The sequence below is a fragment of the Dermacentor albipictus genome, chromosome 5 (genome assembly GCF_038994185.2).
Source record: "Dermacentor albipictus isolate Rhodes 1998 colony chromosome 5, USDA_Dalb.pri_finalv2, whole genome shotgun sequence".
Lineage (NCBI taxonomy): Eukaryota > Metazoa > Arthropoda > Arachnida > Ixodida > Ixodidae > Dermacentor > Dermacentor albipictus.
In genome coordinates this window covers 164,073,314-164,088,170 of record NC_091825.1, presented here as the reverse complement: position 1 = coordinate 164,088,170, position 14,857 = coordinate 164,073,314, and the positions used below count along the sequence as shown (strand labels likewise).

The 14,857-nt window shown below is 45.0% G+C and overlaps 1 long non-coding RNA gene across 1 annotated transcript; it reads left to right on the top strand.

Moving 5' to 3' along the window:
* Nucleotides 1-2,681: 2,681 nt before the first annotated feature.
* On the top strand, nucleotides 2,682-4,430 carry LOC139060221 (uncharacterized). The gene is made up of 3 exons (XR_011514709.1): nucleotides 2,682-2,867; nucleotides 3,711-3,822; nucleotides 4,005-4,430. It is a non-coding gene; the product is annotated as an uncharacterized lncRNA (long non-coding RNA).
* The last annotated feature ends 10,427 nt before the right edge of the window (nucleotides 4,431-14,857 follow it).

The window sequence follows — 14,857 nt, the reverse complement described above, 5'->3', positions numbered from 1 at the left end:
TGGAAAAGTGTAAAAAAAGGCAATTCTCTTTTATAGTGTGGAGTGTTGACTGATAACTGGGCTTACGGCCAGAAATGATGCGCTTACGTTGAGGAGGATGCATTAGTTCAATGCCAACTGTAATCTCTTTATTCAAATACATGTAAATACAGAAATCCTTTTGAGACAACTACTGGACCAATTTTAATGAAATTTGTTGCATTTGAGAGAGAAAGTTAAATTTTAGTCATTCTAGGCTGTACAATTTTGATTTAGGACCTTGAATATTTAGGAAAAATTGCTGAGTCAGTAAGCTGTAAAAAATATATGCACGAAGTTTACAATTTCATGGCTTTTGAATCAAGTTGTAAACTTCATACGGAATTCTTTTTTATTTTGCAGTTTTCAAAATTTCCTGCCACAAAAAATTGCCCCGTGAAACAGTCGCTACATTTCAGCTTTTTTTCTTCTTACATGTAACCAACCTCATCGAATTCTGTGCGCTGGCTTAAGAGAAAAACTATTTCTCTGTTCCCATATATCCAGATAGGAGCTCCCGAGATAAAACTGCCTCCAAGTCTGGTAAACTATTGTATTAAAGAACATTATAAGGAGGAGGAGGAAAAACATTTATTAAAAAAAAAAAGAAAGGAAAAGCAGGTGTCTTTCTGCTTGTCGGGAGGCGCCCTTAGTCCCGGGCTCCTGCGGCTCTTGCTGTCTCACGGGCTCGCTGCACGTGGTGTAACAAGAATTGTGTTCTCATCTGAGTTACTGATGTATCCTTTTTCCTTTGTCATGGGTGGAAAAGTAAAGTAACAGCAACATTCTCACACCTACACTGTTCTTATTGGTATGTAGTGTAACTAAATTCTGCTTCTGCATGCAGAATGCATGCTTGTTCCAAATTCTTATTTGTTCCTTTTGCAAATTTTCATTTTGTTCACAGAACTTTCCAAAAGGGGCACATATCCAATAAAATAAAGCACTAATTTACTTCCATGCTGAAGATTCATAACTCTTACAAATTGGTGTGGTTTCTACCTGGTGATCTTCACTGCAGTAAAAAGTTATGAGCTAGGTACTAGGGTATCCCAGCAACATCATGAGCAAGCAATACCATCTTCTCTCATCTCTTAGAGAGAAAAAAAAAAGAAAAATTCGCTATAACCTTACTTCACTCTGCAAAATGCTTCAAGCATAAAAATATCACTCCTTTTTTTATTTTTACATGTTATAGTACACAAGCCCATATTAAACAATGAACAGTACACCTCATCCACTCATCCCTGGCCCAAGACTACGTGACTGCCAGGTCAGCAAGGCAAGTTAAAGAAAGTGTACCACACATGAAATAGGACGCTGAAAAACTTATAAATTGTGTTGTAGTTTAAACACCCCCCCCCCCTTTCGTCATGACTAAAGCTTGTTTACATATGAAGGTAGCATCAGACTGAATTTCTTTTCTGATGGAAATTAAACCTGGAAAGTATTCTATGAAGTGCAGAAGAGCATTAGCAAATACCATAGCTTTCAAGATTTTTCACACAGTGCCTATAGGTTGCCTTGATGCTGCCTCCAATCTCTCATGTATTGAAGCATGCACACACATTATACCTCCATTGATACCGAAGTCCCACCAAAATGTCTCTGGCCACTGCAAATCATCCTGCATGTACCGCTGACAAGGTGTACATCTTTGGAGAAGTTATTCCTGATTCAAACATCTGATGGGCCAAAAAAAAATGGCTGTGGCTTAGGTAAGGTTAAGCCCAGGATGCGAAGCATACTAGCCTTTATTTTAGTTGTTGAACCACTGTTTAGCCTGGTGAACTGCTGTTGCTTGGCTATATTTGGTTCGGCTAGACGAAGAAACAACTCATGCATTACTTCTTCGCCTTCAAGAGTGGAACGCGACAGCGTTCCCGTCGACCCGCCAAGGGGTGTAAGACAATGGGCTACAGGGCAGCGACTACGCGCCCCGCATTGGACGCGGTGAGCGTCGAGCAAAGCAGCGTTCGGCGCGGCAACGAAATGTGCGCCTGAGCAAGAGACGCACGCCTTAGAAACAGCGCGTTTCTAAGGCAACACCGCATTCACTAGAGGCGCTTTTGTACCGCTTTAAAGCGTTGTACTCGTGGCTCAGTGGTAGCGTCTCCGTCCCACACTCCGGAGACCCTGGTTCGATTCCCACCCAGCCCGTCTTGCAAGAGTTGAGCCAAAGCCACTTCTCCTCTGTCGTGACGTCACGGTGTCACGTGATTTCATGGTCACCGCCGCGCCTGAGGAGCTGGGTTGAGCCCTCGTAATATCAGGCCCCGTACACTCTCAAGTTCAACTAATGGCCACAGAGGGCGAAAAAATCGACCGCGCGCCGCTGATAACAAAGCCGACCTAGTAGCATCACCTCGGGATGCGTTCGTTAGTTCCAACATTTCCCGGTAGAGGCGTCGTAATAAGCGCAATTTTATCTTACAAACTTTCTCTTACAATTACCGAAGCATTTTCTTTTACATAAAAACAGGGCAAAATTATCATTGCTAATTAGATATTGTACTCTTTGTTAGTAAGTTTATTGTTTCTTCGCCATTATGAACGCAAATAGCGTTCAGCATCATCGATCTTTCACGTGACCTCTGGCCTGGATTTAAAATTTTTACCGGTATTTCCGAGTGCACGGCGGCACGGATTCATTCGTTCGTACACTCAAGACTGGTTGCTTCTTTGTTTCTAAAACTAGTTTCTTGCGCTTCTATGTAACTTGGGGTGAAGTTACGTGTTTGCAAGCGGACATGTAAGCCCGGCAGTTGGGTTTCGGTCGTGAGCCATTCGGAACAGGTCTGCATCGAAACGGGAGCTGGATTTTGCTGCGGCTGACAACGGCAATAACGGTGAGTCGTTCAACACCGCTGCTTCAATCGTTATATAATATCCGTCTCATTATCTTCCAGGCGGGCACAAGTTAACGAACTAGATCCTGCATTACATATGGGCAGTGAGGATCTCAGTTGCTGTTTCCTAAATAAACCTTTACTTGCGAGGCTGTCGTTTGGTTTACACACACAACCAGGAAAGAAAGAGCGATATCGGAACGCGCGTCTCATTTTTCATGTTATTGTAGCCGTGGTTGTAGGTGACTGAGTAGCTTTATCAATATACATATTAAACTTTTTTTTCGAGTCGGCCGGCAACGTCTTTCGTCCACAAAACCGAATAATCCTTTGGTAAAATGAAGTGAAAGTACAGAATTTAATGTATTAAACAGTTGCAAGCATGATAATTCACCCATATTTCGTACTTGTTGGTTCCAAATGTTCTTGCTGCTCAGATTGGTTTACCGTAGGGCATTTATTTTTGCAGTAGTGAAGCGGTGCATCACGTTCGTGGAGAAAAATAATGCATCAGTTCTAAAAGCTTCATGACTTTCATGCATTTGCTTGAGTAACTAGCAGTGTGATAACTTCTAGAGCATAAATGAACCCACAAATGTTCTCATTTGTGATCTTAATAGTACTTGCGCTGTTGACATGCATTGTAGTTAGGCAGACATCAATTTTATGGGCAATAGCAATATTTATTTAACATGCTGCTTAAGCACCCTAGAATAGACAGTGTACATTTGCATGTGTTCTGTAGTCGCAAATCATTACAACATATATGTCACACCTTTTTGCATTTCATATTGCAAAACTTTGCTTTTTCAATTTCTGATTCAGTCAAAATTTCTGTTCCAGACATGCAGTAATGAGGACGGCACCAGTATAAGGCAACACACTCCACGCACTAAACAGAAGCTGCTGCCTGCTACGACAAGGTCATTGTGTGGACATTGGCTACTACTACAAGGTAAACAACATATGGTTCAGAAATAAATATGTTTGATCTATGCTGTATTGGCTTGCTGTTTGCAGCAGATATGAATGTTTGTTCATATATATGGTTCAGTATAATTGGTTCGAACATATAAAACCCACATAAATTTGGCTAATCTGTGCTGTATCTCACATGTCACCGTTTTGCCCCAACAGAGTCTATGCCAAACACATCTTGGTCATCACAGGAGCTCCTATCTGCACCAACAGGAAGGGGCTGGAGCCGAATTTGCAAGGCTTTTACACCAAGATCAAAGAAGCACATGCACAAGAATATGGATGAGATATCAAGTCTGCAAAGGACTGTGTTAAGACTGCAAAGAGCTTCAGCCACCATTCCACCAGCACGGACATTTGGCTGAGTCATCCAAGTAACTCAAAAAGGACTTTCTAGAAATTCTTCGTCTTCAGATGCACCTGCAACATCTGACCAAGCACGGACGACGCTGGCCAAAAGATTGAGTTTCATCAGTTCGTCCTTAATCAGCTTCCAAGCCATGTTAATTCCGTTTGTGCGAAGTGTAATTTTTCTTCTATAAATGCAAGCTTTCTCATTGCCCATTTTTGTTAGAGGTTATTCATCCTCATCCAAATATAAAGGTCAACCTTTATATTTGGATATTTCGCTGATACTTAATACCAGTCACTGTCTAGCAGCCTAACATATCTGTAGCAGTATCTTCTAGTGTATGTTGTCATGCGCAATTACTCTCCTGAAATAGCTGATGCAGCATCGGCATGCGTCTTGCATTAACCTATGCACATGTGCTATGCACCATTTTACTTTTCTTGGTGTTTTTAGCCTTCAATGCTTGCAGAGCAGAGTGGCTTCTCTCTTGAATGCAAGCTTTCTCATTTTCCATATTCCTAGTCTCGTTGATGATTGCTCCTCTTCCTTGATAGCCTGTGTCTTTGTGCAAGCTACAGTGAAGTGATTGATTGCAGAATCTGGTTTTGCTGCCACACTTGGTTGTGGTAACTGTGTTACAGATGTGGGGGCCTGGTCAGTTGCATTGGTAAGCAGTCCCTCGAGGTAAGCATTTGCTCCTGCAGTCCGCAAAGCGACATAGACTCCCAGTATACACACACCGTAACTGGTGCGCCCCGTTCGTTCTGGCCTGCTGCAGCCATGGGCAAATTGTGCTTGTGGCCTACCTCGGCCATGATTTGCTCAAAACGGAGACCAGCATATGTGCTTACATGGTTCGAAGTGTATGAAGTTGATAGCCATATGGGTGGAAAGGCCTGCAAGAATGGCTGCCGAAGGTGATGCCCACAAAAGCGACTTGTCCACATTGCGACAAAGTGGGACACAAAGTGTGAGCCACACATAGCGGCCCCCGAAAGAAAATAAATGTGCAGGTTGGAAAGGAGTTAACGCTAAAATGCCGGGTAGTCCATGTCGCTGTGTTGGTTGCGGCAGCAGATGCCTGCGTCACCTGATTGCTTCGCAATGGAAGTTGCTCATCTTCAACGGCAACTGTTGGTTCAAACAGGTGCAAGGCTCTGTCCAATCTGTTTGTACGGCAGGTTGTCGCTCGTTGCCAGACCACCACATGTGACAAAGGCAAGCATTATGCCTGTAAGATGGTTCGTAGCCAATGTATAATGTATTGTCTGAACCTCAAGCGGTGACTGATTGCCGTTTAATTTTGCTGTTATGTCACTTGGTTACGGTCGCAGTTTTATGTTTTTCGAATATTGCTGCCTGGTCGGTTGCACTGGGAAGCAGCCTCTCGAAGTAAGAATTTGATCCTGCAGTCTGCACAGCGACATAGACTCCCAATTTACGTACACCGTGATTCGTGCTCCCCGTTCACCCTTTCCTGCTGCAGCCATGGGCAAATTGTGCCTCTGGCCTTTCTCGGCCGCGATTAGGCATGAACGGAGACCAGCATAAGTGCTTACATGGTCGGACGTGTATGAAGTTGGGTGGAAAGGCCCGCAAAAGTGGCCGATGAAGGTGATGCCCACGAAAGCGACTTGTCCATATTGAGACAATGTGGGACACCAAGTGTGAGCCACACATTAGCGGCCTCCAAAAGAAAAGAAACATGCAGGCTGGAAAGGAGTCAATGCTAAAATGATGGGTAGTCCATGTCGCTGTGTAGGCTGCGGCAGCAGATGCCTGCGTCACCCGACTGCTTTGCACTGCAAGTTGCTCATCTTTAACAGCGACTGTCGCCGCAAACAGGTGGGACACTCTGTCCAATCTGTTTCTGCTGCTGGTTGTTGCTCGTTAGTAGACCACCACGTGCGACGAAGTCGGGCACTACGCCTGTAGGTAGGCAGCTCAATGTACCCTAAGAGACCCGTGTATGTGAATGCTCACTGTTGCCATATGGTTCGTCGCCAATGTATGATGTATTGTCTGAACCTCATGCGGTGACTGATTGCTGTTTAATTTTGCTGTTATGTCACTTGATTATGGTCACAGTGTTATGTTTTTCGAATATTGCGGCCTGGTCGGTTGAACTGGGAAGCAGCCTCTCGAAGTAAGAATTTGATCCTGCAGTCTGCACAGCGACATAGACTCCCAATTTACGCACACCGTGATTCGTGCTCCCCATTCACCCTTTCCTGCTGCAGCCATGGGCAAATTGTGCCTCTGGGCTTTCTCGGCCGCGATTAGGCATGAACGGAGACCAGCATAAGTGCTTACATGGTCGGACCTGTATGAAGTTGGGTGGAAAGGCCCGCAAAAGTGGCTGATGAAGGTGATGCCCACGAAAGCGACTTGTCCATATTGAGACAATGTGGGACACCAAGTGTGAGCCACACATTAGCGGCCTCCAAAAGAAAGAAACATGCAGGCTGGAAAGGTGTCAATGCTAAAATGATGGGTAATCCATGTCACTGTGTAGGCTGCGGCAGCAGATGCCTGCGTCACCCGACTGCTTTGCACTGCAAATTGCTCATCTTTAACAGCGACTGTCGCCGCAAACAGGTGGGACACTCTGTCCAATCTGTTTCTGCTGCTGGTTGTTGCTCGTTAGTAGACCACCACGTGCGACGAAGTCGGGCACTACGCCTGTAGGTAGGCAGCTCAATGTACCCTAAGAGACCCGTGTATGTGAATGCTCACTGTTGCCATATAGTTCGTCGCCAATGTATAACGTATTGTCTGAACCTCATGCGGTGACTGATTGCTGTTTAATTTTGCTGTTATGTCACTTGGTTATGGTCGCAGTGTTATGTTTTTAGAATATTGCGGCCTGGTAGGTTGCACTGGGAAGCAGTCTCTCGAAGTAAGCATTCGCTCCTGCAGCCTGCACAGCGACATAGACTCCCAATTTTCATGCACCGTGATTCGTGCTCCCCGTTCGCGCTTTCCTGCTGCAGCAATGGGCATATTGTGCCTCTGGCCTTTCTCGGCCGCGATTAGGCATGAACGGAGACCAGCATACGTGCTTACATAGTCCGATGCGTATGAAGTTGATAGCTACATGGGTGGAAAGGCCCGCAAAAGTAGCTGATGGAGGCGATGCCCACGAAAGCGACTTGTCCATAGCGAGACAATGTGAGACACCAAGTGTGAGCCACACATTAGCGGCCCCCGAAAGAAAAGAAACGTGCAGGTTGGAAAGGAGTGAACGGCTAAAATCTGGGGTAGCCCATGTCGCTGTGTAGGCTCCGGCAGCAGATGCCTGCGTCTCCCGATTGCTTCGCAATGCAATTTGGGCATTTTTAACGGCGACTGTCGCTGCAAATAAGTGGCACACTCTGTCCAATATTTTTCCGCTGCTGGTTCTTGCTCGTTAACCTGACCACCACGTGCGACGACGACGGTGAGCCGTTTACGAGCTCGCGTCAATGATTCCAGCGTATCTCGACATGCAAATTTTATTTCTGCTATTGCACGAGAATGTACACTGCTTGTCTTCTGCCAATAAAGTCGCGCGTTCTGTTCACTCACTTGTGGCTTGTTTGTATGGGCGTCAGTAGAGGCTCTTGGCAATTAGAACGCACCAGCTGAGCGGCAGCGAAGGCATTGAGGCATGCCGCATAGCCTGCAGGGCAAGCACGGCACGTACCAGCGTACGCGACCGGCAAAAAACGGCCATATTGAATTTTGCGCTAAAAAAAAAAGTTTGCACTTCCGCTTCCGGATTGAGCAACGTCATCTGGCGTCCCCGAAAGTTAGTTCCATGCGCTGCCGCTGCTTATTTTCGAACCACTGCCAAAGGTACAGTTTCCCTTCTCTAAAGTTGTTCTTTATTCTATGGTAATATGCTTCGCATAAAAACTAAATTTCATTATGTCACCAATAACCAAAACACGAATTAATATTCCTGCTTGCAGGGACACAAACTGACTGTTGTTACTGAACAGCGCTTCGTGGCATTCAAGTGAAGAATGATTTTGAGCGTAACTTATACGAATAATCATTCGGTTGTATGGCTGGGGTTCCTAGGACGTGTGAATTGCAGTGGAGCTGCTTAGTGTAGTGACTGACTTGGGGCTGCTCCATTTTTTTTTTCTTTTTTTGTGATGCCACTCTAATGTCCGCCAAATAAAAGAAAATGTATCCTTCTACATTGTGTCTTATCATTGCTTTGCAATTAGCAAGTACAGTGCAGCAAGAAGGGGCCTTGCCTTACAGTGGTTCTATTTGAAATAGGCAATAGCTGTTTATTTCGGCATACATGCTGCAGTTCGTGCTCTGCAGGTCTCCAAGCATGAGCGCCTGCTTCCGAGAAGATGACAGCTGTAAGAAACATGATTCTGTGTCGCACAAAAGCATGAAAGTGCCTGCTTTGATAAATACAAAAAATGACAACTCGGGCAGACTGGCAGAGCAGTCATCAATAATAAAACAAGACATTGCACAGTTTATTTGCCTAAGAAATGTGAGGTCTGCACATCAAGCTTAGCAATTCCCGGCAGCTTGCTCGCCTCGTACAATCGGTTCACATTGTTAGCTCAACATATCCGCTTGATGGATTTCACAGTCCGCTTTAACTCTCTGCCTGTCCTTTCACCAAATCTGTTATTGCTGTGAACACCACTGAAATTACAGTGCAATCTCATTGATAAGTGTTCAGGCAATTGTAGCTGTCATTCATTTTAACATGTAGTTGAACAAACCAGTTGGGCAAGGGCCTAAAACCAGCAATTTGGAACCATCGCGTTACGGTGCACAGGGCTGTAGCAAATGAACGGAGGGATCAGATGCCAAGGAGCAAGCATTTTCTACTAGAAATGTTATTGCTGTAGTGCCTCAGCCCTGGTGCTGCAAATGGAAGGTGGAAGAAACAAGTGCAGTACAAGTTGAAAAAGTGTTGTGGCACGAGTGAGCGGCATTAGATCGGTGCCTCATCAAAATGATTGAATTTGCAGTGCTCCTCTGCACTCAACAAAGTGTGCTAACCTGTGCTGCTGGAAGTGTGTGAGCTATCTCGAGATGAAATGCGCAGTCAGCCAGCTCTTCCAGATTCAGAAAATACTTAGGACCAGAGGAAAATTTCTCAAACTACAAGACGGCAAACTGAGTTGATGAATCATCGTTTGCATGTTTCCAGTAGAAGCACCTGCACCAACGGAAACTAAGTTGCAGTAAAAGTTGGACTTCAGAAAGTAAGTACGTCGACATTACACCCACGATAAATGCAATTCCACGACATGGATGACTTGCCTTGTATGAAAACATTGTTTTCACCTTTTGCTCTCCTGTTCGCCACATAAACATTGCGGATTAAGACGAAGTCTCACTGTCTGGCGCAATGCGTGTCACTGGCTGACCACAAATTAATCGCTATCAATGTCGTATAATGAGCATTTAAAAAGTTCTCTTCAACTCCTACTTTGTGACAGCTGAGCCGGCTGTGTTTAACAAAGGTGCAGATCCACCTCCCAAGGGTCATCACCGAATTGCATTTTTTTTTTTAACAGAAGCGTGGACACCTGCATACATAGTGTTTTTTGACTGACTACACATAGGTTACCAGGCTTTTTATCAGTCTTTTAAATCACACACACAGGCGTACGTTATCCTCTTCATTTAGTAAAGAGGGGTAAACATCGACAAAATGATGCAGCTCAAATAGCTTGATCGTGTATGCGCTTTCTATCCGCAGTGACGGACAAGATGGCTCGAGCGTTGCAAAATTCCGTTTGCTTTAAGTCGGCTTCGCCGCACGGCGACAGTGTCGCGCAATCAAGCATGCGCAGTGTATTGCGGCGAAGTATACCAAGAGTGGAAAGCGGCCACTGTCAAAGGATATGGTGTGATATACGTGCGCACCTGCCGTCACGTCTCCTGTGGCAGTACAAGCACGGAGGCGCCGAACAAGTGTACTGGCAGCCCTTCAGAGCTATTTCCCACGCGATTGCAGCGTTCTGAGCTCTTGTTTCGCCCACATAGAGCGCCCCGTATATGAGCTAGACATCGTAACAGCCGGGATTAGTAATACGCGCTCCTTCATTAATTACCTTTGCGCACAAGCACTTCAGAATCGTTACGAATCTGCACCACGTAGCCAATATCAGTGTTACTGTACAGCTTTCACAACGGTCTACGAAATTGCATGACGACCATTTTTCCTCGGCATACATTTGTTTCGTATTCATCAGCAGAGCGTAGTGTTTTGCCAGTGTGGCTGTACAGCTCGCACAACGATCTACGGCTCAGATTGCACGCGGCGACGCAAGTTTTAGTACTTTCACGTACAGAGTACAAGATGTTCCATTCCCACGAATCTCCAAATGTGTTGTATGCTCAGTTACATATCGGCACGGCAATTGAATTCATAAACTGTTTCCGTTACCGCGATTCCCCGAAGTGTTTGGAATGCTCAACGGCACTAATGAACACTGTATCGGCACGACATAATGCTTTGCCATAAAAGTCATCCAAGAAAACGCCTCACGTTCAAACGTATCCCCCTGCGACTATCAGAATTTAATATGCTACCGCCGCAATAAATAAATAAATAAATAAAGTAATAATAATAATAATAATAATGCAACTACCTCGCATCGGCACGTGGCAGTCGAATTTATAAGCTGTTTCCATTCCCGCGAATCTCCTGAAGTGTGCGGTATGCTGACCTTGCTCAACGACACTAATGAACAATGCATATAGGCACGATGTAATGATTTGCCACTAAAGTCATCCGAGAAGACACCTCACTTCCAAAAGTATCCCTGCGACTATAAAAATTTAATATGCTACCGTCGCAACAAAATTACAACAAACTCACCTTGGACACGGCTTCTTCGACTTGATTCACGAATATTACATCTTTACTCGCCTGCAATGCATGACCAAGCGAAGAAAAGCAAGAACAGACGACAGAGAGAGAGAGAGAGAGAAAACTTTTATTGTAAAGTTTTAGTGGAGCTTTCTTTCCCAGCGGTGTGGGCTAGCGTGGCGTCTGCTTAGCCGCGACGCTATCAGCCCATTCCGCCAACCGTATGTGGTCTTGCGGGTTGGACGTTTATTGGACGTTTAATGACCGTTTATTACCGCGAATCCAGGCGAATATATCCATCCCCGCACGAGACACTGACAAGAATACAGGCCACTAACCTCAGGAGAGTACAGACGAGATCTGTACTTAGTCCAAAAAGGCTAGCTGCAATGACTGGTGGTGAATATCCACCAAACTGCAAACATTGTAGCTGTCCCCTTGCGGACCAAGATCACATCTTGTGGGGATGCCAAAAGAACCCTCCCCCGAGAGAACTCTTTAGGCGAGCTCCCTCACATGACGAGTGGGAGAAAAAACAAACAGACGACAAACTGTTTCAAAGCGAGCGTGAATCTCGTCGTCGGTCTTCCAACTTTAGCGGTCCGCTGATACTTTCTACGTATTATATAATTGTACGTGCAATAACAAGTTCTCATAGTTAGCGAAAAAATGCTTTTGTGTAATATTTAAGCTAAAAGAGCTTTTTGCGTGCTCTTTCATTAGAAAATGAATCATTGTGCCAGACGGAATATGGTGCTTGCCTGGCGCTCCGAAAACGATGCCAATCCGAAGTGACAATATACCGGCGTTCCCAAGCATACCACAGAGCAGCAGCGCCAGATTTCCCTCTAGGTAATGTGAGAAATTCTATGGGAAAAATGGTCTACACATCTGCTTCTTCAAATAAAAAAAATACTAACTTAGCATCTTTTTTTCGGGATTGCACGGTATCCCGCCATATTACTTCAAAAATAATCGCCGAACGAGTTCTCTGCGTGCAGCACACAAGGGAACAGGAACAACGACATCACCATTAATCTCAACTTGTGCAGTTGTATTGACAATAGTTAAATCAAAACGTAATCTTTGCAATAAATGTAGAAATGAAACGGTAAATTAAATACTTTGTGCGATATGACTTTCTGTTCCTACGCACGCAAGACATTATTTTTATCTAAGGAACTGAAAACACCAATTTTAAGCAATCCTATCGTGTCACTTGTGCTCCTGTGCGAGTCACACGGGATAGGATAGCAGCGCAGAACGCTAACGCAATTGTCTAGAAGATGAAATGTAGAAAAGGAACGAAGAAGAAGGAATGTAGTCAATGACTCAGTGTTCGTATCGTCTCTTGTCGAAATAAACTTTTTCTAAACGCAATGTATGTGATGGGAGCTGCGCCCCCCTGACAATGGTATGGTGGCTTGATCCCGCACCGAACATGACCTCCCCCTCGAACCCCATATCAACTTCACCGCTGCGGTGTTGGAGACCTTGCTTGAGGCTGTTGTACGGATGATGATGGGCGGCGGAGATCTGAACTTTCGCTAAGGGACAGCACTTATTGAGCTGCCCCCTCTTCCAAGGTTATTTAGCATCTTATTATCCTGTTAGTGTTAGCTGAACTTCGGCGGGCCGGAGCCGCTGACTGACACGGCCGACGTATGTATCGTCGGTCGAACAGGAAGCGAAGCGGACACGCGAGGCCGAAGGTACAGCCGCGTAGGAAACAATCTTTCTTCTCCTTATGATTTTTGCTAGAGTTTTCTGGCACCCACGGAAATAGTCACCGAAGGCAGCAAGCCGGTGCACCCTTCCAGGCCTCGTCAGTGAGTGCGATCGCCGACAGAAACAGACGGAGCGCAGGAAGTGTGTGTTGTGTTTACGAGAGCGTCGGAAGGAATATTTGAAACCGTCGGCTTCGTGATTTTTTGTTCCACGCTACGCGTGCGCGTCGCAAACCAGAAGTCCATCACATACGCGTGCATTCTGAGCAGACACATGTTCAGTGCATGGCGAAATAAATGGTGTCCGATAGGGCCGCACCCAGCGAACACGTACGATTGGTATCTGTTCTGTGTATGCGGCTCGTTGCCGCGAAGTGGTGAACGGCAGCCCTTCGCAGCTTTCCGAAGTAATGATGCGATCAGTAGCGATAAGTCGTTTATTATATTGCTTCGTTATCGCTGCCATTCAGCGTGTGAGCCGCTTTGCCGGCTGCGATGCGTCGAGGTGACCGCGACGTTCGAGCTGTGTTCTTGCTGTTACGAAATGGTATGTATGCACATACAAACTGTGATATATATGTGCGATGTGTCGCAGCATTGCTGGGTGTAGAAGCGCTCGTTCTACGCGATGTGCGTGTACTTAGTACCCTTACATGTAAGCCCTATCACACCGACCTTTTCTGCTTCGTGCACGTATGAATTGTTTCAGAAGTTGTTACTGCACTTTTGAAGGTAGTTCTATTGTGGGGGAGGTTAGGAACATCGTAATAGTTACGTGCGTCAAGAGATACAGCCTTGTCCTGAAGTGTGCACACGCCTGACAGCACTAATATGTCATGAATGAAAATTTAGGGCAGCCTTACTTTTTATCATGGGGACATTGGTGTGAACAGCGAGAATTTCTAGATTTCACGAAGTAAATTGCTTTATATTTTGTGATGCAAGCGGCTTACATATACCCAGAAATCCTAACTGCTTGTTTTTGGCTGGTGACTAAGCACAGAGTCTGTTTGTGATGACACCAGTGGCATGGTAGACGAATACGTTATAGGTAAGAACTGGGTACTTCCTTCTTATTAACTACAAATTTTACATTTTCTGACGAAAAGCAATACGAATGTAAAAATGAACACGTAAGACAAGTAATAACAAGTGTCACAGGTACGGTCACATACGATATTCAGCTAGCAGCCAGCAGAAATGTGTGAATGAAATTTTGCCTAGAGTTCTTCCTCACTGGTTAGCTACGTTACTAATGCAGGCAGAATTGGGTAAGCGAAAGTTTGCCATTACTTTGTATATCCACCCTATTTGATTATCTGGTTCGTGTCACTTGCTGTTTTGGCATGAGCCTTCAGCTTAAAGCAAACAGTAGCACAAGTACCAGCATTATGTGCTTGATAAGTGCTTTACTTTTTATCCTCGTATTTATTCTGCTAACAGTCATTAGCAAATGTGCATTAAACTGACTTGGGCCTGCAAAGTATGTCCATTAAATGTTTTTCCGGTGCACTAGCTTTCATCTATCTGTAAGCTTACTGCTACCTATCATTCGTGGCTGTAGGATGTTGGACGCTGTAAGTGGCTATCTCACTGATCTTAATTTTTCACAGGCCACGGTTCCACTCATTAAATGAACCATTTTCAGCTGTGCTGCACGACTATGGAAATAGGTGCCTCGCCTCGTGTCATTCTTTAGCATGTTCATGGCCACACTACATTGCCCCTGAGAAGTCAGCTGCTATCACAATGTAAAACATGCCTGTTTGCTGTCATGAGTATATCTTGAACAAGAATTTTCACAATTATGTCAACGTTAGTTTATGTGATCGAAGCCAGCCAATGAGCACAAACTGCTGGCAAAATTTTCAAGTCGCTCTGCTCGCAGAGGGTTTGCTCCCTACCGTATCTACACGATTGTAAGTCGACCACTTTTTTTTTTAGTTTGAAAATCTCAAATTGGGGGCTCGACTCACAATCGAAACCAAAACATATGGCACCGCCAAAAAAAGCGAGACCAACGGGAGCTACAACGTAGTTACAATTTTATGTTTGCTCTATGGCCCTACCCATAGCGTTTCACTATCCC